We start from the raw sequence: 21,065 nt of genomic DNA, 5'->3' as shown, positions 1-21,065 counted from the left end.
TTCAATGCCAATGTTGTATTTTTCAGTTCTGATTTTGTTTTCAGTGCCAAATATTAGTTTCACTGTCACTGCACTGGCTCCATATGATCTCCGCCTTCAGAATTTGTTACTATTTACAGTGGCTGCACTCCACTCCACATGCCATGCCTACTGTTGTGCTGTAGATTTAATTTGAACTGAATAATATTTACATTTCCAATCAGTCGACACTTGGTGAAAACATTTTTTTAAAAACTGTTTGCAAATGCATCTCTGCTGAAGTTTACCATACCTGCCACAAAGAGAAGGACAAAAATAACATAGTCAATGAAGAGAGTAAAGAATCCTTACAACAGAGACCTTGAGCTACCTGGTTATCATGTATCAACCAATCTCATGTTTCTGTGATAATGCAAGGGGAGTCAGCACCCTGTGGCTGGAGAGTATAAACACTGAGGGTAACCACTGCTCTACTAATTATTTTATGATAAAAAATGAATTTAATAAAAGGGCCTTGCTGTTACACTTCAGTTAGCTCTCTTTTAAAATATGAATTAATGGGCTATGTAACATCAACCTGCACTGGACATGGAACAAAATATTAGTTTTAATATTAATATTAATTAATATTTAAAGTGTCTACCTGAACATCCTGCCATTTCCAATACAAAAAATCTGGTTTAGGCTTGTACCAGGTAAAAGGAAAAGAAGAGCAGACTGCCCCTGACACTGGTGATCCCTGGCACAGGACCGAATGGATAATGAGCACTCAGTTTACTGATGGTGAAATAGGAATCTTCTTACCAGGTGCCCATCAATCCCCTAAGATCTAATAGCACAGCCACAACAGGGCAAAGGTAGGATTTGGAAGGACAGAATAGTTTATCTGAACCTGCTTTTGGCTTCATATTTCAAGAGACGTGATACAGGAAGGAGGGAAGACCTCCTGTGATGCTGCCATTGAGTCATCGGTTTGTAGTTTTTAGTTTGTAGTTACAAGGTAGTGTCTAAAGAGTCTAATGTGGCTTCTCTTTACAAAGGCATGATGGGCAAACTCATCCCGCCTGGTCAGGAGGTGAGAGTGAGGCTGAAACAATCTGTTTGTCTTGCCTGTCTGGTTTCCTGGCAGAGATACTGCAACTTGAGCTCTGCCCAGGAAAAAGCATGAGGGTTGAAAGGCATGAGAGATGCAAGGCAGCTAAGCCATTTTTTATTAAAATCTATTCTGATTTGATAAAATCCTCTAAATAAATATTCTGCAGTATTTGCATAAAAAACTTCAAAAATGGCTATATCACTTAGGTCCTCTAGAGAAAAACAACACCAAGTATTATGGCTTTTTTAAAAGACCAAGCTTGTTACTTATGGATTTTTGGAAAGTGAATTGGTTTTATTTATATTGTATTACCCTCTAAATATAACATGGTCACTGTAGCAGCAGAGATGTTTCAGGGTCTATGTGGTGAAGAAGGAAAAAAAAATGAGCATTTGAAATTCAAATTCTCACTAGATAGAATAAAATAAGTAACCAGACTGTATTTTTAAGCAGCATCACAAACATCGTTGTGCAGTTCAAACTGTTTGTTCCTTTGCTAAGAATATGATTTTTAGATCTGTGTTGTCACACGACAATAGATAATTATGTAAAAATTGTTATTTCACATTAGCCATTCATGAAGCACAGGAACAAGACAATCAACCTGCATTCACCTTCAATTTCCTGAGAGGTCACAGGCTACACAGAGGCATCATTTGCAGCAGGCTGGGTTTTAATTCATTCTGCTGAAATCATCAGGTTTTTTTGTTGTTTTTTTTAGCTGCAATCAATTGCACGTCTGGTGCTCAAACACATTATTTGTTATGTCACCCTAAAGTACTTATTTCACACTTAGGTAACATCGCTTCTTTGCCTCAGAGAGATACTTGGGTTTCTGCAGTGCAAACACTTCCAGCTCCAAACTCGACAGAAGTCGTCCACCTCACCAGCTCACAGACAGCTGCAGAAACTGGTTTACTGTGCACACCAGCTCATGTATGATTCACAAATTTGAAATTCTATTTGTTAATTATTTTAATTGTAATTAAATATTTTAGTGATATTTAATTAAATATTAGCTCTAGCAGATCCCTGTGATCCTGGTTAAGGAATAAGCAGGTATAGAAAATGGATGGATTATATATTATTGTGTCATTTTTTTGCATAACTTCATTTTACCAGGTGTGGCTAGCTGCGTATGCCATTACAGTTATTTTGCACTCTGCCCAGTGTAAGTCAATGTACATCTGAACAAAGAGCTGGGTTATGCAGGTTGTACCGGGACCATTTACAGCACAATAAAGGAATAATTCAACATTTAGTATAGTAATTTTTAATTTTTCACTGTCTTACCTGGAAACAGGAGGAAACTGCTATCCTGGTGCTATCCAAGGTAATAAAAAAGATTTACCTGCACCTCTAAAGCTCATGTTTCAACATGTTTTAACATGTATGTTTAATTAAAAAATGACACATTACAGGGGGTTTCTAGATTATTTCTTGGCTGGGAACACAGACTCCCTTGCTTGCAATCAAAAAAGTGTCCAGCAACCCTGTAAACCACGAATAAATAAATATCAGTAAATCAAAGTTAATTTATATAGCACTGTACCAACAGCACCTTGCTGACCAACGTAGTTTCTAGCTAAAAAGGACTATAAAAGTAAACATAATAAGCAGTTGGACAACAACATGACAGAAATTAAGCTACAAAGTTAACAGAAACAGAACACAATATCTACAATTACTGTATATTGAAAGCATTGGAGAAAAGATACGTCTCCAAAAAAGATTTGTCAGTCTGTAACAGATCTCAGAGTAAGAGGGAAGCTCATTCACCCCAGTGTTTAAATGTAACCTCTGGGACCTCCAGTGAAAACTGGTTGGATGAGAGAGATCTGGGTGGGTCATACCATTTCAGTAGATCACCATGATATCCAGGTGCCAGACCGTGCAGAGCCTCAAAGATGAAGTCAAAAGTTTAAAATCAGTATGAAACTGCACAGGAAGCCAGTGAAGGGAGGCCAAAATCGGGGTTATGTGGTCAGAGAGTTTCTCAACATATGAGTTGCAGCATTTAGGAACACATGATCTGTTTGGAGTTAATATACTTCTAAAAGCTGCTCCTTTCTACACATTGATTTAAACATTTCCATATCCAGTTTACATTTAACTTTATTATGAACATTTTATTTGAAAAGTTGTTGCATTTTAGTTTGTAGCTAAAATTAATGGTAAATGTGAGAGAGATGGCATCACGTATTTCGCTAAAGATGCTCTTGTCGTGACTGGCAAACAATGCAAAGTATAAACACTGCATCGTCACCAATAAATCAGCAAAACAGTGCGATTACTGCATTATTATTGAGTGACAAGAGGTAAGTGTATAACTTATATGACTGTATATAACTGGCTTATTTGAAAATTTGATGGAAGTGTGCCTTTGCAGAGCTGATGTCATTCATGTGGGAGTTTTATCTTGGCTCTAGTTTCTGTCAGCAGGTCCCCTGTCACCTCCTCCCACAGAACTTTACCAAAAGTGAACTCAGCTCTGTTGCATGGAGCTTTCAAACCAGTAAAACAAGCTGAGAACTATTGAGGTATAGCTGAAGGCCATGTACAGTGCATGCTAAAAGTAGCTCATGTGAGAGGTTAGGAGCTGATGTCTACTACTCAATCTAAATGAGGTATGCTATTAAGTTCTAATAAGGCAACCATGGATAATACAGAAATACACCAACATGCTACACATCTGCACCTAACACATTTTTAGACAGATTAAGGAAAAGTAAGGATAGTGGTGTTAAGTCAGTGCAGAATGAAACATCTCAACAAATACTGAGAGTGGTGCCATTAAATTTTGTAGAGACATGGTCCTCAGGATATTATGGTTACTGACTGACGTTTTTACTAGTACCTCCATGAGGCTGACATTTGTGGTTTTGAGAGAAACACATATTGACTGCTGCTGTGACCTCCTGACTGTAGTGCCATCATCACCTTAAGAGTTCATTTTACCGATATGTCAGTTTATACGAAAAGCAAAACACACAGCACCAAATTTTCCCAGGAATTTATCTCTCTGACAGTTAAATTCTTCCATGAGGTATATGCTTTCTGCTGAGTGAAGAGAGCTGTGCGGCTGTTCAGTCAGTCATGTCTTTTAGTTTGAAAAAAGCATTAATTTACCTAGAATTCATGGTAAGTGAGTCCTCCTTAAGATAGAAAATAACTTGATAGCTTTGTGTAACACAAAAACTGACCAGAGTGACTCTTAGCTAGTTCTAACTGTCAAATTGTCAATTATCTTTTTGAAATTGGGCCCCTGACATTGGAGAAAACATGATTTTTGTGCATGAATTTCTGTTTCACACTGTAGTTGTAAGATCACATTGTACATTTTGCCCTCTCCCCTCGTGTAAAGGGCAACAAGCGCCTATGGCATTATGCATTCAGCCAGCTGGAAATTTGAAGACAATGAAGTAATTTATGAAGCAGCCTAGAGCTGGTAGGCTGAGATTGTATGAAGTGGATTACAGCCACACAATCATCCCAGTTGTTATGGTGAAACACTGTAAAATACATTTAAAATCACACTGAAATAGCACTTACAATATTTTTTTCTCTAGTAATGTAACATATTACAGAGGAAAATGAAATGTGGATGGAGTTTAGGTACGAGAAAAATTTAAAATCAAATCCTTGACATCTGATTGAATTTGGAAAAACTGGTGTGCCCATTACATTTTGGTATAAGACTGGAATGAAGAATGAAGAGAACTGAAGCAGATTCTATGATATTTCTAATCATTTAAATCAACTGTGTGTTTTGTTATTTATCAATGGATGTGGCTCAGTGACCATCGGGTTCTATGATGTGGAAATCTAAACCCACATCAGCATTAATACATCAGGAGTAGGAGGGAGGAGGAGGGTTTAATGAATAAATCAAACCTTAACCACATTATCTGGAAATGTAAACTACTGTGATATTGCTCTGCTAAAAACTGGTTTGCTACTCCCCCGAAATCATATTTGATTTAATGCATTTATGTTATTGTCCCAAAGTTTAAGATTAGTCACTAAGATGCATATATATGCATAAGAAGGAAGACATTTTTTGATTAAAAATAAAATAAATGACCAAGGATCTGAAATTGGAAATGTTATTTTAATTTCACCATGTTTTAGGGAATCTCAAAGATAACACAACAGTGTTTAATACCCAAAAACCAAAATCTATAGTATTCATATATCTCAGTCCAACATTAAACAAAAACTGTGGCAATGCATAGCATAATGCACAACTGATGCCATGAAGGTCATACATTTTCAAGAGCACAAATTTCTAAATAACGTTTTTTAACCTTGTCACAATTTAAAGCGTTATGCCTAATTGCCATGGTATGCTGTGCAATGATAACATGTTTGAAAAACTTAACTGAAATAAACTAAAATTATGGATATTCAATGCCATTTAATTCTGCAGTTATGTGCCCTGCTGTACTGGATTTACAGGACTTCAACTACTTGTAGTTTCATGTTTTTGTGAGTTGATTTAAATGCCATGATGAAAGAATACAATCTAATGGAGTGGAGGAAAAGAATAATGCATTCATACACATGAAATGTTTGGAAAATGGCCTAGAGATTCGGAGTAAATGGGCCAAAACAGCTAAATGTTGCAAATAACCCAGAAACCCCATCAACTAAACACACGCTGGGTATCTTGTAGGTTATCAATATACATTTCTGCATACAACAGATGCACACTTACACATGCATGTTTGCTCAGGTTGTCAGAGGACTGAGAATGTAACTAAACTAATATTGGAACAGCTCCTCTGCTGGACATGTTTGCATGAGAGGCAAATTAAGTGCATGCTAGACATAATCAGGGCTAAAGAAAAATCCATACTGCATTATCACCACACCACAACAGTACTTGTGTGGGCTCAGACATTCAACCTTCCCAAGGCAAGGGTAAGTATAAGGGGTAGTACAAGGGATATCCCAAACCTAGTTGTAACACTAGAAACTAGCCTTAGTTCTAGATGGAAATAAAAGTGACACTCTTCAAATATATCATGGAGGTCAGAGGACCCAGGAACTATGTTTTAAGAAAAATGAGACATCCTTTTTTAGACCCCTGTGAAATGTCAAATTACAAACTGATCTTCATTAAAGGGATGTTTCAATCTGTAACAGACTTGCTCAAAAGCTGCACTTGAGTGTCCTCAGTTGTAGCTCCTCCGTTCCTCCAGGCAGACTCCTTGTTCCTCAGTCCTTGTTCTTCAGAGAAGAAAAAAGATTTTGGGATATCTTTCATCATGGCACACCAGAACAACATCTGGCTCAACTGAGGAGCAAGAAGTGATAAAATAAGGGAACTGATATTCACCCTGTCTTAGTTTCTGTCCTGACATGCAGTGTGAATCGTGAGACCATATACACAAGTGTCATTCTGTCTTTCTATGTCCAATCAATTCAGCCTGTCACCACTGGACTCCAGTCCAAGGCACATGTCAAGGATAAATAACCCAAGCAGCATGAAGAACAGTTTGGAGTGTTACAGCAGAGTCCGAATACTTTTGGAAACATTGGTCTTCAAATTTTGGGAAATTATCAGCCTCTGAGATAGAGTGTGCTAATTGTTACATAATTTGATTAGATGTATTAGGAAGCCGGTGATAAAGGTGATATGTCATGGTAAAGATTTATAATTATCTATACACAGGTGAGAATATTTGCCTACAAGGGAGGGGGATGTCTGAAGATCATGATGCCTTGACAAAATATGGTAGAAGTTACACAGCAATGGGACCAACCCACCCACAATTCAGTCACTTTTTCATGAAAAAAGCAGAAAACTGTTACATGAAAAACTGATAAATGGATGGAAGGTTATGTTATTCGTCTCAATAAAATGATCTATTTATAATGATTGGTGTGGCCCCACTGAAATGAGAGATTTAAGTTTTTGATTTTTAATAAATATACATAAATGCTAAAGTGTGCAAAAGGTCTGAATACTTTCAGAAATATAAAGGGATGTAAATAAAACATGGGGGAGGCAGTAGAGTAGAAAGTGGATGAGTTCCATTGAAACAGCAGCAAGCTATAGGTGCTCTTGAGCCAAGAACTTAACACACTGCACCACCAGAGCAGCCAGCAACAGGCTACAGCTTTACTGACAGGAATACTGTACATATGTAGCTCTAAGCTCTGTATAAGATTTCTAAGGTCTCTATATCACAACCATCAAGAAACCTATCAGGATTCCTGAAATGCTTTTAAAAGCCAGTTGATTTGATTAATCAATTTTCCGTTAATGTGAGAAAATAAGATTTTAGGACTTGACAACTTGCCTGTGTTGTCAGCAAGGTGGGCATTTCTGTCCTTTAAAACTCTAAAGGCTTGCCAGCCCTGTGCCTTGAAGAACTGTAGCTCAGCACCATTATTAGTACTATTTCCACTCATCACAGCACTCTAACCGGCTCATGCTGACACCGGTTATACGACTCTGATGTACCTCGCTACAGCCTTGGTCATTTTTAGAGCCTTTATGCACACACAGCCCTGAGTGTTTTTTGACTGGCACTAGACCAGGGGCTGAGTTTCAGCAGCCTTAGTGTGCTCTCTAATTATAGAAAGTCAGACAAAAAGACATTGTGACAGAGGTCAGCTAAGCTCAGAGTCACTCAGGGCCCAGGCTGAGCTGTCTTACTTAGCTTTCCCTGGATGATTTAGGCAGAGGGTTTCTGTGCTTACCGGTTAACCCAGGGCTCTCCATTGTTACTGACTGCTGTACCCCCTCCAGAGTATAACAAGGATCTCCACTGCACAAAGCACTGGGAAAATTAGTGCAGTCCACACTCACATAGGCATTATCTCATGAATCATCACTCATTTATATCAAAGCAGCAGGCTCATGCAGGGCTTTGTGAGGGGTCTTACAGTGTGTTGACTCAGAAAGATCTCCAAGGATTTGATGCTTCCAACCTAGAATAAAGCCAGGTCCTGCTAAAGCTTTTCAAAATAAAGCAGCAGTGTACATCAGCTGCTGCCTATTATCATGATCTCACAGCACTTTTACCTGCTAAAGTGCATCAGTAACCCATGATTGATTTCCATCATTTGTCTGTTTTTGAATGCAGCTGTGAAGAAACAAATGGTTATGGTACAGGTCTCCAGTGGGAACTGAAAATAAAGGTTCTTTTTAAAGGTTACATGCACTGCATCCATTTAGTCAGATTTTTAGCTTCAACAATCTTTAAAATAAATCCTTCCACTCTTGTTTTTCTAGATGTGAATGTATATTTTATGTTGGAAGCAGTTTGCTTAATCATTATCTTGATATTATTCTTTATCATACATATTATTTATTTGTTTATATTACATATTTGTTTTGGCTTCAGGGATGGCACTGTCAAAGGCTAGCAGACCGGAAAGCTCACACCTGGGTATTCTTGCACATGCACAGTTGAATCTTGCCTAATTCAGACTAAAAAGTTCTGGCTGTTCTGAACCTTTAGGGAAATCTTTTTAACAAAGACTCAGGCCATATGTTTCCAAATGAAGAGTGTAGTGCAGCGGTGCGTTCCACTGATGTGCTTTTGAACATTTTTGAACAATGACGGTGGTCTTAGGGTACAGCTGAACAAGGTAATCCAGGCTGAAAACTGACAGACATTAACCTCATTAATGACATTAATGAGTGGAGGTAATTCCTTGTTGATTTTAGCCTCTGTATGGAGGATTGTTTAAAACACTGGCAATATAGAAAATAATTAGCCTTATTCTTTAACTACACAACCAGCAACAATGCTTAATGAATATCATTAAAAACCAGACAAGTGGAAGAGCAGGTATGGGTACAGGAAAATAGCTTTGGGGGGGGGGGGGACTACTTTACTACTTTACTACTTTATGTGCTCCAAAATACCAAATACCCTTTAAGTGACTGGAACTAAGGTGCTAATATGGATTGGCTGTGATAGGGACTGGTGGAACAATATCTGTGCCTTCTGTCTTCTGTCCACACACGGGTCAACTAGGACAATTGCATTTGCCAAATGAATACAATATAAAAAACACTGTGCACTGAAAATGCATGTCTAAAAACCAGAACAAGCTTGAAGTTCAATGTGTACAAGCAAAAAGAATTTTTTGCATTGAGCAGAAACAATGCAGAAAGCAAAAAGGTTTACAGTTATTCACAAACAGCTAAGTAAAAAACACTAATGGAGAAGCAGAATAAATAAAGTAAGAACTGAGTCTGAAATAAAACAGAGTAGGACTATGCATACTGTACGTTCCTACATAGAGCACGTCAGGTGGACAGTTTAAAATAAGTCTAACGTAGAACTGCATTACATAGGATGGACAACACACAATGCTACAATGTCCATTTAATGCTGCAGCTGCTACTTTATAGCCTACTGGATAGCTCAATCTGTAATAATACATCATCATCCATCCATTGTCTAAACCCGCTTATTCCTATTTAGGATCACAGGGATCTGCTGGAGCCTATAAATCATCACTTATTTCATAATTATTTTACTTGATAAACAGAATAACTAAAGCTTTAAATTAAATGTATAGTCAAGTAAATAGTATAATATTTTAACATAAAGTACCAGAAAATGTAAATGTATTTAGCTGCTTTCCAGAGCTGGTGACAATATGTCTAACTAATCACATTTGTACAAAATGACTTTTTTCACTGGGGCATAAATTTAAAAGAGGTTTATATACCTGAGAAATGGTGGAGGACTAATGGAAATGACTGGGTGTGTGAGCAGCCGCGTTCCTGCTGAGCTCCAGCTGGAATAGACCCATCCATCAGTACTGCACCTAATGTACCAGTAGCTTGGAAGAGGTTGAATATATTGGCCAAACAGCTCTCATTTCCCTTGTTTTCCCTGTCATCATACTAATACCTTCCAAACTATCTACTGCTGGAAATAAATATCACCTCAGCTGGCTCATATCAACATATGCAATTCAACAATTAGAGCATAAATCAAAGCAGGAGGTTCCGTTTGTTTCTCAGGACACAAACCAGACTTATTCCTCACTGACAGACTGAGGTGAAGTAACAGCAGTCTTGCCACCTCACTACTTTTACAACAAATGTTAACTCAGATGATTACTATGTGATCTTTGTTGCCTTTTCCCCATAAAGTTTATGTTTTTCTATACTATGACAGCACATTGGAAGCTGTGCTTATTTCCACACAAACCAAACTCTTTCAGCAAAAAGTGGAAGATTGTCAAACAGCTCAGTAGACAACGCGGGGAGCAAACCCTGAGACGGCTGACAGTGCTATCACAAAAGTAGGCCATGCAGTCAATGCTCAAACCTCCACTAAAAACACAGTATCGACCATGAACAAAAGCCTCTGAGATCAAAGAGAGCAGACCTGCTGGCTTTATACAGCATCCTGGTTTTACAAAGTACTAATGCATATACATCACTGACTTCCAGAGAAGTGACTTCTAATAGATGTTTGTGTCACCTCAGTTGTAGTTTTACATAGCTGAAAATGTTACATACAGAAAGACAATACAGTCCTGTTAATGTAAGGATGATACACAGCTCTATGACTATGCCACAAAAGCTGCAGTAAAAACAAAGGGGTTTGAACATTTAGAAACATATGTAAAGAATAAATGTATTGTGGTTCTCTGGGTGACTCAAGCTCTATGTCTACCTGCTAAGCCCCAAGACTTTTCACTCCACTGATTTTTTTCTTTTTTTGACAGCTTCTAATATTGTATCTCATTCCTATTCACCAGAGCTTAGAAGGCTTCAGATGATTCCTCATAAAAGCTAGACTGATGAAAACAGCATGTGAGCACTGCAATACAAAGTGGAGACTGTTTTCTTCTTATATGACAAAAACCAGTTTGTGAAGACCACAATAAAAAATTCTGAAAGTGATTTTTCACCTAATCGTCTTGAAGAGATGGGCGTATAAAGTAATTCTGAGAAAAAAACTTTCACTTTTGGTTAAATGCATTTTGGTAAAATGATCAGTTTTCTATCTTTAAATTCACAAGGCGTTGGGGGTCCTTGGGCCTGGGTGGGGCTACCCTTCAGGTCGGACAGCCTAGGGCCTGTGGGCCACAGGCACCATGGGTCCATCTGAGCCCTGGCTGGGGTCTTTGCTGGGTACCTGCATGGTGGCTCCTCGGTGGATGGATGGTGACTGTATATGTGTCAGGAGTAGGTGTGTATGGGTTGGTTGCATAGTGGATGAGTGATGGCTCTAAAGCGAGGGGGGGGGGCAGTTTGTGGTGTCAAACGCTGGTGGTAGTTAGGAAGCCGACACCCCTTGTTGTGTCCTGGTTTCACCTTTGACCCGGCGCGTATTTTCACATGTACACATTTTATCTGGGCGGGGCTATGGGGTTGGACGGGCGATGGCGATGTTAAAAATACAGCTGTTGTTTTGAATTTGTGCCTAAAAGCGCATGATAGGAGGAAGACGGGAGTTATACTGAAATAAAAATCCTGCTTGGAATTATGAGCTGAGACCTGCCAAAACTGTTAAAGAATTCAAGTTGGGTGAAATCTGTATCTCATGCTGTTTTAATTTGACATGCTTCATTAATTAATCCCCTCTCTGTCACAAAGATTCTAGGCTGTTTCAAACTTGTTTCATCATCTTTTAAGAGCCAAAAGGACTGTTTCACCTATCTCTCTCTGACTGTGCAGATCTCTCAGGACGATTTCTATTAATAACCCCTCCTTCACTGCCCTGTTTCCCAGCGAGACAGGCTCATAATTAAACTGTGTAAACTGTGCTGCATTAGAGTGAACTATATAAAAAGGGCTAAGCATCTCAGTGGTGCAATTTTTGCTTGCACAAGAAGCTTTGAGCCACTTTTCTTTGTGCCAACGTGTCTGGAAGCGTTTTAATTACCTTCTTGTGTGTGTCTTATTAGCACATGGCATGGTGAGAGATTCCTGAGGAGGTCATGTTTGTCTTTACCATTTACCATTTTAATTTAATGAGAAGAACCTTTATAAACAGGCAAGGCAGCTTTACTGTTGATTACGTTTTCCATTCTGCACTGATCACACTAATGGCTCATTGGAACAGCACTTTTCAGCCTCTTCAATTATCAGCAGGCACCATGATGATTCAGTCTCATTTCACCATTGTAGATTATTTTTTGTCAGCACTAGAAATGGCTAATATTTCCATTTCATTAACTCCGAAGCCTGTGAAACTGACAAGAGGTGAGTGATGGGTGCAGTGTGAATATCACTTTTGCAGACGCAGACAAGAGTATCTATAAACTCTTCGACCGGCTTGCTGCAACTATTAAGAAACCTCACTGGGATAATGATGCATGACAAGTAATTAAGAAGCGATCATGGAAATTGGTTTCTTTCTTTATTTGCCAAACACGTTAAACTCACGCCCAAGCCAGGACCAAGCGGAAACTGCTGCACAGAAACTGCTAGCGTTGCACTTCACTATTCAGCAACTGTTAATCTCCTGCATACATTTTTTTTAAAATATATATTTATTTAATTATTTAATAATTCAAGGTTGTCATTTACAATGACGACATGGCCAAGAGGCAGCATAAAAGACATTTCATAGCACTGAAGTACATATAATCACTGTGCATACTCTTCTAATCAAATCAATTCAACAAGATTGTTGTTGCGAGATTACAAATAAGAAGTATACTTACTGACTAGTAGTAAAAGTAATATTTTGGGGAAAAGTTGCAAGGGGACATCTTTTAGAGTCTTCCTTACTTCATTCCTGAAAAAGGACTTCTTTGTATGTGTGTGTGTAAAAGTCTGGACCAGAATGCAACTAGAAGTGGTAGTACTTTTACTGAACTACTGCACTTTACTAATCCTCTCCTTCAAACGTCAATGTTTGCTGAAAAGGTCAAACAGAGTGGGCATGGAAAATGCAGATTAGCTTGTCAATAGCTGACACCTTCTGAGGTCACCTTGAAATAAATAAAGCAGTAATCTGACTCACCAGGCAGATAACCATTCGCTTGATGTGTCTGTGCAATCACAATGCATATAAGCAAACTGTGCAGTGTTGACATCTGTAATCAAATTATTTATCCGTTATTGACAATATATCTCAACTTGTTCTTTTGGTGGTTTGCTCATATGCTGTTTTTCTTTTACTTTTAACTTTGGAGCAAAGTGATGAAAGTGAAATATCTCAACAACTACTACAGTAAATGGATTACTCCCCGAATAGTAAATCCTACAGACATTAGTGATCCTCCACCAGCAGGTCAAAGTTTTGCTTCTGCTGTACCTCTTCAGCAACACCACCTTTGGTGATCCCACTGCCCTTTCATCTAGTGCTACAATAATGTGGTTTAGAGTAAGAAAAATAGCAAAAACCTTTGGATGGATCAACATGAAATTAGCCACAGACATTAACGCCCTAATTAGGATAAATTGTAACTTCAATGATATAACCTTTAATTTAGCTCCAGCATTGGATCAGAATTTCAATTAGTTAGTACAGTACCTTTTCTACAAATAGTCATGCTCAGGAGTCAATTGAACAGACTGTGAACAAACTTAAGAATAATCCCTCACCCAGTATGTACAAAATGTGCACTTTAGGTAATACTTTTTGTTTTCATTCTTTGTTTCTCTTTTAGGTAAGTCTGGCTGTCCTGAGGGTCACCTGCCCAATCATCTAACAGCTTCTAATTTTTGCCTCATTGTGCCTCTTTTTTGTAATGTTGTCATCCCCAGATCTCAAAAACTAACATTGTTAGCACTAGAAAAATAAGATTCAACAACAAACTATGGAAGAAGTGGCTGAAAAAAGTCCTACCAGTGGTTGGACCAAGCTGGACTGAAAGACAGCACAGAAGCACTAATCGTGGCCGCACAGGTACAAGATCAGTAGAGGCTGGGGTCTACCACACCAGGCAGCACCCCAGGCTGTGCAAAGATGCTGCTGAGACAATCTAAGTTTTGGCATTGTAAATAAAGTTTGGCATTGAAAAAAGAAGCATTGGTATTGAAACACCTTTTTTGCATATGGGCATTAAAATATATATTTATTTATTCATTTATTTTTTAAATTCAGCTTATTTCAGCTGCTACTAAAGCAGCAAAAAGTAATTTAGAAGTTAATGTTAACAGATCCCGCTTCTTTCTGAATAAACAATGGCAGAGAGCACAGGCTCATTTGTGGTTTAGCAGCTCCAGGAGAACTTGTACGTGAATTTATGTCTGTGGTGAGCAACAGGCTGAGTCAGTGGAGTGCAAGTTGGCTGCTTCTCCTCTGGTTACTCGGCAGACTGTGGTATGCAAATGATATGTAAATCATGGTTTCATAGCCCCTCCCTTTGAAGCCCTCTCCTCTACACGCCAAAATGGTGTCAGAAAGTTGGAACTGAAAGTTCAGTTCAGTCATTGGCAAAAACAGTCATTGGCATTGTGAAAAAAAGGAGTGACATCGTATAAGAACGTCACTGAAAAAAAGAATTGTCACTAAAAAGAAAAACAGGAAGTATCAAAAGATTATCACTGAAAAACACACCATAATGCAAAAAGATACAAAAATTTAAAAAATAAATGAATAAATAAATATATTTTTAATGCCCATTTGCACAAAAGGTGTTTCAATGCCAGTGCTTCTTTTTCAATGCCAAACTTTATTTACAATGCCAAAACTTAAAGACATCGAATTGGCTCCATACATCTGTGCCAAGTATGGGCTGGAGATCCTGTGGGACATCGAGATACAGACTGACAAACAGGTGATGGCTAACCAACCGGACATAGTAGTGGTGGACAAACAGGACAACAAGGCCGTAGTGACAGATGTTTCAATCCCAACTGATAGCAACATCAGTGTAAAGGAGCATGTGTAGTGGTTAAAAGAAGAGCTAATGTTATAACGAGAATTTCAAATCAACAAAACGATGAAAAAATATTTATTGACAACCTTTTCCCTGTCAGCACTGAATAAAAAGTAACCTTTTATAAGAAATACTGTGCAGCTAAAATTTTGGGTGGAAGGAGTCATTTTCAACAACCTGCATGTCATCCATTCGCTAAAGAAATATTAGTCTGGTAATGCTATCTGACATTTTCAGGTCAATTCCATTTTATTTGTATAGCTCCAAATCACAATACAATCATCTCAAGGCACTTTACAAAAAACAAAAAACCCAACAAATCCCTTATGAGCAGCATTTGGTGACAGTGGAGAGGAAAAACTCCCTTTAACGGAAGAAAAAACCTCCAGCAGAACCAGGCTCAGTTTGGGCGGCCATCTGCCTCGACCAGTTGTGGTGAGTGGATATTTTAGATGCTCATCTCAACCAAAAGCCAGACAGTGAACAAGAATTCAGCTTCTCCGTATTGATGCTGCTCAATGGAAAGTGCACGTTGCTGCAATAAAGCCAGGTGAGCAGGAACAATAGAAAGGGAGGGTCCTCAATCAAAGAACCTAGAGTGTCCGTTTTATTGTTCCATTGGGTAATATCTATCGGTGCCTTTTATGCTAACATAATAACAATACAAGTATGGTAACTGTACACATTAATTTGATAAAATGCAGAAAAACATAAAAATTATAAGTGCTAAATGAAATGAGGCCTAAGTTTCACAAACAATAAATTTAAATGTCTGATGTAAGTTTAAATTAGCTAAAACTAATAGATTTAATCAAAAGTGGTTTGACTTGACAGTGTGGTCTCAAGGTATCTTGTGACTACTGACCTTCCAAGATGATATATGTCACGGACACAAATTTTCACTTTTAAAAACCACTGCCATTTCTATTTTTACTCTCCTTTGCCATTTAAATTTGCCCTTTAGCCAAGTGGAACTGGCCCATGAACTGTGTCTTCATGCACCTACATTTGTAATTCAGCCAGTGACATTCTTAATTTCTGTACTGCTTGCCTGTAAGTGGATTTGTGGTTTATGGCATGATTTGATTTAGTCTTGTTCATGTGCAGGACTGTAAGAATCGTTCCAAACTCTCAGCATCATCACTTCTGTTGTAAGGGCCATTTTTCTAAACATGGACAAAAGTGAAGCAATTGGTGTCACTGACTCTCCACATGTAGTCAAGTGTGTACTGTAATGAGATCATATAGTCCTCATATTTTGTATATTTTCTTCCTTCTTATTCTATTTACCCCTCGGGAGGGGTTCTGGCCCCTAGGTCAGGAGCTACTGCTTTAAAGCATAGGGCTGGCACAGCTTGAGCATACATAAGCAATTATAATATCTAACTTATAAATAAATGTAACCATAAAATGTTTTATTAGTTTCTTGTTTACTAATTTCTCAGATTAATTTGTTGTTAATGTGTCTGTTAATTCGTCGGACAAGTAAACACTGCATGTTGCTGAAAAGCACTGGGAACAGAGGTGCAACACACTTTGCACTTTTAGCAAAAACAGCCTTGTTGAACAGACACGTATAAGTTGCCTCTGTGTTTCTAATTATACTAATTACAGTCTAAATTAGCCTATGAAGAACGTAGGCTAAGCATAACAACAAGCAGATGTGCATTTTGAAATTCATTCATCTGTCAGGTAACGTTAAACAACTGTCCAAACATCTGCGTAAACGTGAAAGTGCATCCTCCTCCTCTCTTGTGTTGTCTGAATACCGACACTCACTCCAAACTGTGTTTCAGCTGCAGACTTTACTACCTGCACTTTGAAGTCTGCAGTATAGCTCTTTATTTTGGGCAGCATTTTCACTTGTGTTACACTAGGAGCTAGAGTTTAGCGTGAACATAAATGTTTTTACTTTTTTGGCACTACAGTATTATATTCAGTTGAGTCCAGAGTGCCATCTAACGCTAGCGACTACTGGACAAAGAAGTTGCAGGACAAGCCAGATAAGTAAAAAAAGTGCAACGTATACAACAGAAAATCGGGTAGATTTCAGTTTGGAATGGTAGTTACACATATCTACTTATCTAATATTTACATTTTCTTTTTATTAGTTACATGACTTAAAAACTGCTTCCAACTGTAAATGTATCTGAACCTCACCACCACTAACAAAACCCACAGGAGGCTAATAGTGTGAAGAATATGTCATTTTATTTGATGATGTACTGTTGAGGTTACACTCTCCAATCACTTTACTCCTCTTGCAAACCAACCGAGGCAACTGCTGTACAGTCAGCAGGACAAACAAAATAGCACATAAAACATTGACAGGCAAACTCATTTAGCAGTGCATCCAGAATAATGGAAACCAATTAGAGAAGACATGAAGTTGCCAAAGAGCACAGCAGTCAGAACAACTTAGGTCAACCAAGCAATGAAGCTGTTATTGTCATTGCATCTGGATGCTGCTTTGCAGGAGTCTATTGTAAGTAGTAGTGTATTATAAGGAGAATTGTGATTTGATCCACTGAAAATACAAAATGTGAGCCTGTTATAAGAAAAACAAGCACAGGCGATATCAAACTTACTGCACTTTTTGTATTAGTATGGTGGCATTTTGCAAAAAGCCTCTTTAGAGCTGAAAAATGCTAGTGCTGACAGGCACTGTCCCTGAATGAGGGGACTGATTCTGACTGAAGAGGCTAAAACATGAAGGTAGCCTGCTGTGGCATAAGTAGTGCATGCTGAACTTTTAGGGTAATTATTTTAAAAGAATTACTCTTAGAGACTTGGAAACTGATTGATTCTGTGGACATCTCATTGCATGACAAGTACTGATGTCATTTTTGAAACTGTGTTCGCTCCCTCTCCAAGCCGTGTTTGGAGTGTACAGCAGTGTGCTGCAGTTATTTAGGTTGATCTTAACATATACATAGCCTTAATTCAGCTGCAAAAGCAAAGCACTGAATGGAATGTGACAGTATGATTTTTTTGTTTTGTTTTGTTAATGCAACCATAGGGGGGGCACAATCCAGTGTCTTTATGTGTCGGTCCCAAGTCCAGGTAAATGCAGACGGTTGTGTCAGGAATGCCATCTAAGCCAAGTCAAACATGTGCATCACATATATGACTTCCATAGCGGATCGGTCACGGCCTGGGTTAACAACGACCGCCACTGGTGCTGTTGACCTACAGGGTGCCAGTGGAAACTGGACTACTGTTGGTCAAAGAAGGAGAGGAGGAAGGCGTGTTCGTTGGCAAAGAGAGAAGAGGAAGGGCAGGAGTGTAGGACTTAGAGTAGGGAATTTGAATGTAGGGACTTTGTCAGGGAAAACTAGAGAGTTGGCTGATATGATGGAGAGAAGAAAGGTGGGTATCTTGTGTGTTCAGGAGACCAGGTGGAAAGGTAGCAAGGTAGATTAGGAGCAGGGTTCAATCATGGTGTGGAGAATTATAACATTTTCTTAGTATTTCCCCTTAAATTTAGGACTAAATCTTAGTAAAGATAAAAATGATTCATGAAACATCTTAGCCCTAACAACAGCTCCAAAGGTAAAAATTGTGAAGAGTAGAGAGGAGGACCTTCAACAGGCTTAAGAGTTTCTTTAGCAGAGGACAAAATGGCTGAAAGAAGAAATATTCTCCAAACACTGAACGATCATGAGTTAATTGACTGATTTTCAAGTGATTTGATAACTGATCACCAAATTGACCTACTTTATCTTACTGAAACCTGGTTACAGCAGGATGAATATGTCAGTCTGAATGAATCAACCCCCCTCAGTCATAAAAATTATCATGTTCCTCGAAGCACAGGTCGAGGTGGAGGAGTACCTGCAATCTTCCAGTCAAACTTATTATTAAACTTTCATCCTCAGAACAGTTATAACTCATTTGAGAGCCTCACTCTTAGTCTCTCGCATCCAAACTGGAAAACACAAAAACCAGTTCTACTTGTCATTTTGTACCGTCCACCTGTCCCTTACTCAGAGTTTTTAACTGAATTCTCTGACTTTCTGTCTGATTTAGTGCTTAGATCAGATAAAGTTATTATAGTGGGAGATTTTAACATTCATGTAGATGTTGAAAATAACGGCCTCAGCATTGCATTTAATTCTATATTAGATTCAATTGGTTTCATTCAAAACGTTAATAAACCCACACACTGTTTCAATCACACCCTTGATCTTGTTCTGACCTATGGCATCGAAATTGAACATCTAATAATTTTCCCCAAATCCTGTTTTGTCAGATCATTCTTTAATAACTTTCGAATTTAAAATGATGGATCATGCAGCGTTTGGAAGAAAATTCCACTACAGCAGATGTTTATCCGACAACGCTGTTAATAAATTTAAGAAAATGATTCCATCTTTATTTACATCTATGCCAAGTATAAACATAGTGGAGGGCAGCTGCTTCAATCCCACTCCCTACCAAATTGATCATGTTGTTGACAGTGCTGTAACCTCACTGCGTGAAACGCTTGATTCTGTGGCCCCTCTGAAAAAGAAGTTAGTGAATCAGAGAAGACTAGCCCCATGGTATAATTTACATGTTCGTACCTTAAAGCAGGCATCACGAAGGCTGGAAAGGAAGTTGCGTTCCACAAACTTAGAGGAAATTTTTCTAGCCTGGAAAAACAGTCAACTAACATATAAAAAAGCTCTCCGTAAAGCCAGAACTGTATACTATTCATCACTAATAGAGGAAAATAAGAACAATCCCAGGTTTCTTTTCAGCACTGTAGCCAGGCTGACAAAAAGTCACAGCTCTGTTGAGCCCAGTGTTCCCTTAGCTCTCAGCAGTGATGAATTTATGAGTTTCTTTACAAATAAAATCACAACTATTAGAGATAAAATTCAGCAGATGCTTCCTATACCAGCAATAAATGAATCTTCTACTACAGTAGCTCTTGAATCATCTGTAGGACCTCAGTTATGTTTAGACTGCTTCTCTCCCATAGATCTCTCTGAATTTACATCAGTAGTTGCTTCATCGAAATCATCAACATGTCTCTTAGACCCCATCCCGACTAGACTGCTTAACCCTCTGGGGTCTGAGGGGGTTTTTGGGGCCTGGACAAATTTTGACATGTCCTGACATTTGTGCTTTTTTCAGTGTTTTTTAAACATATTAATGTCTAAAGTCTGATAACACTGTAATCAGCACAAAATTGGCTACAATAATATGTGAGCTTCAAGTTTATACATTATTGTGTTTTTGAGAAAAAAGTGTTTATGCATGGCTAGTGAAAAACTACAATTTTTTACTCACTGAAATAAGACCATAAAACACAAACAGAACATTGGTTCACAAGACTTTGGAGACCAGCATGTTGTAGGCTAAAGTGTTTACTTCAGAGTGCTGTGAATGTCATCTTGTTCACACATTCACAGTAAACAATACACTGATTTAAATTTTCTAAGACACTTTTTGTCCAGAAAGGCCATATGCAAGAGGGTGTGGCTCAGGATGAATAGTCATGTGATTTACCTGAAAACACAAAAGACGCACTGAACGACCAGACAAAGACGCATAATGAGCCTTTCAGTCAATGTAGATGGGACGGATTAGTGCAGCACAATACAACACAATGAGAAGCCAAACGATCCTCATTTGAGTTAAAATCAGTGTTTTTACTCTGAGGACAAGCTAAACTATTTGTCTCTGTGTGGAATGTAAGGAGCGCCGCTTCACGTGCGTAACGCGCCATCATCCAAACGCGCCGAAAAAGTGAGTAAATTCTATGATGAAGTTTGATATTTTGTGTCATTTCTCGGGGGCGTGCACATATTTACCTGGTTCACCTGAGATTATTTACATGTGAACAGTGGACAGTGTACAAGGCGGGACCGCATTACCTGTAATGAGGTGAGACAGGAAAAAACGGACTTCTCCTTACGTTCATACGGATTAAATAAAAAGTGATGATTTGTTTTTGACTTGAATTGTTTCACTCAAAAGAAAACATTTCAAGCTTTCTAGCCATATAATGCTTATTTTTATGAGCCAAGTATTCGCTGAGATTCTGGTTGTTTTATTTACGCGTCTGTGAAGAGAAATGGCAGAGACAGAAAAGTCCGAGAGCGCACCCTGTCGGCTTTCTTTATTTAAAAAAAGTACAACGTTTTGTTGTTATTATGATGGTATACCACTAAAACTA

The 21,065-nt window shown here is 38.4% G+C and overlaps 1 protein-coding gene across 1 annotated transcript in view; it reads right to left on the bottom strand.

Annotated features, from left to right (window-relative positions):
- The window catches only part of zmat4a (zinc finger, matrin-type 4a), a 139,465-nt gene that overhangs the window by 74,579 nt on the left and 43,821 nt on the right, over positions 1–21,065 (bottom strand). The window lies entirely within an intron of this gene.

Source organism: Mastacembelus armatus, chromosome 9 (assembly GCF_900324485.2).
Source record: "Mastacembelus armatus chromosome 9, fMasArm1.2, whole genome shotgun sequence".
In the NCBI taxonomy this organism is placed as follows: Eukaryota; Metazoa; Chordata; class Actinopteri; order Synbranchiformes; family Mastacembelidae; genus Mastacembelus; species Mastacembelus armatus.
The sequence above is the reverse complement of the archived record's forward strand: the minus strand, read 5'-3'. Positions and strand labels throughout refer to the sequence as shown.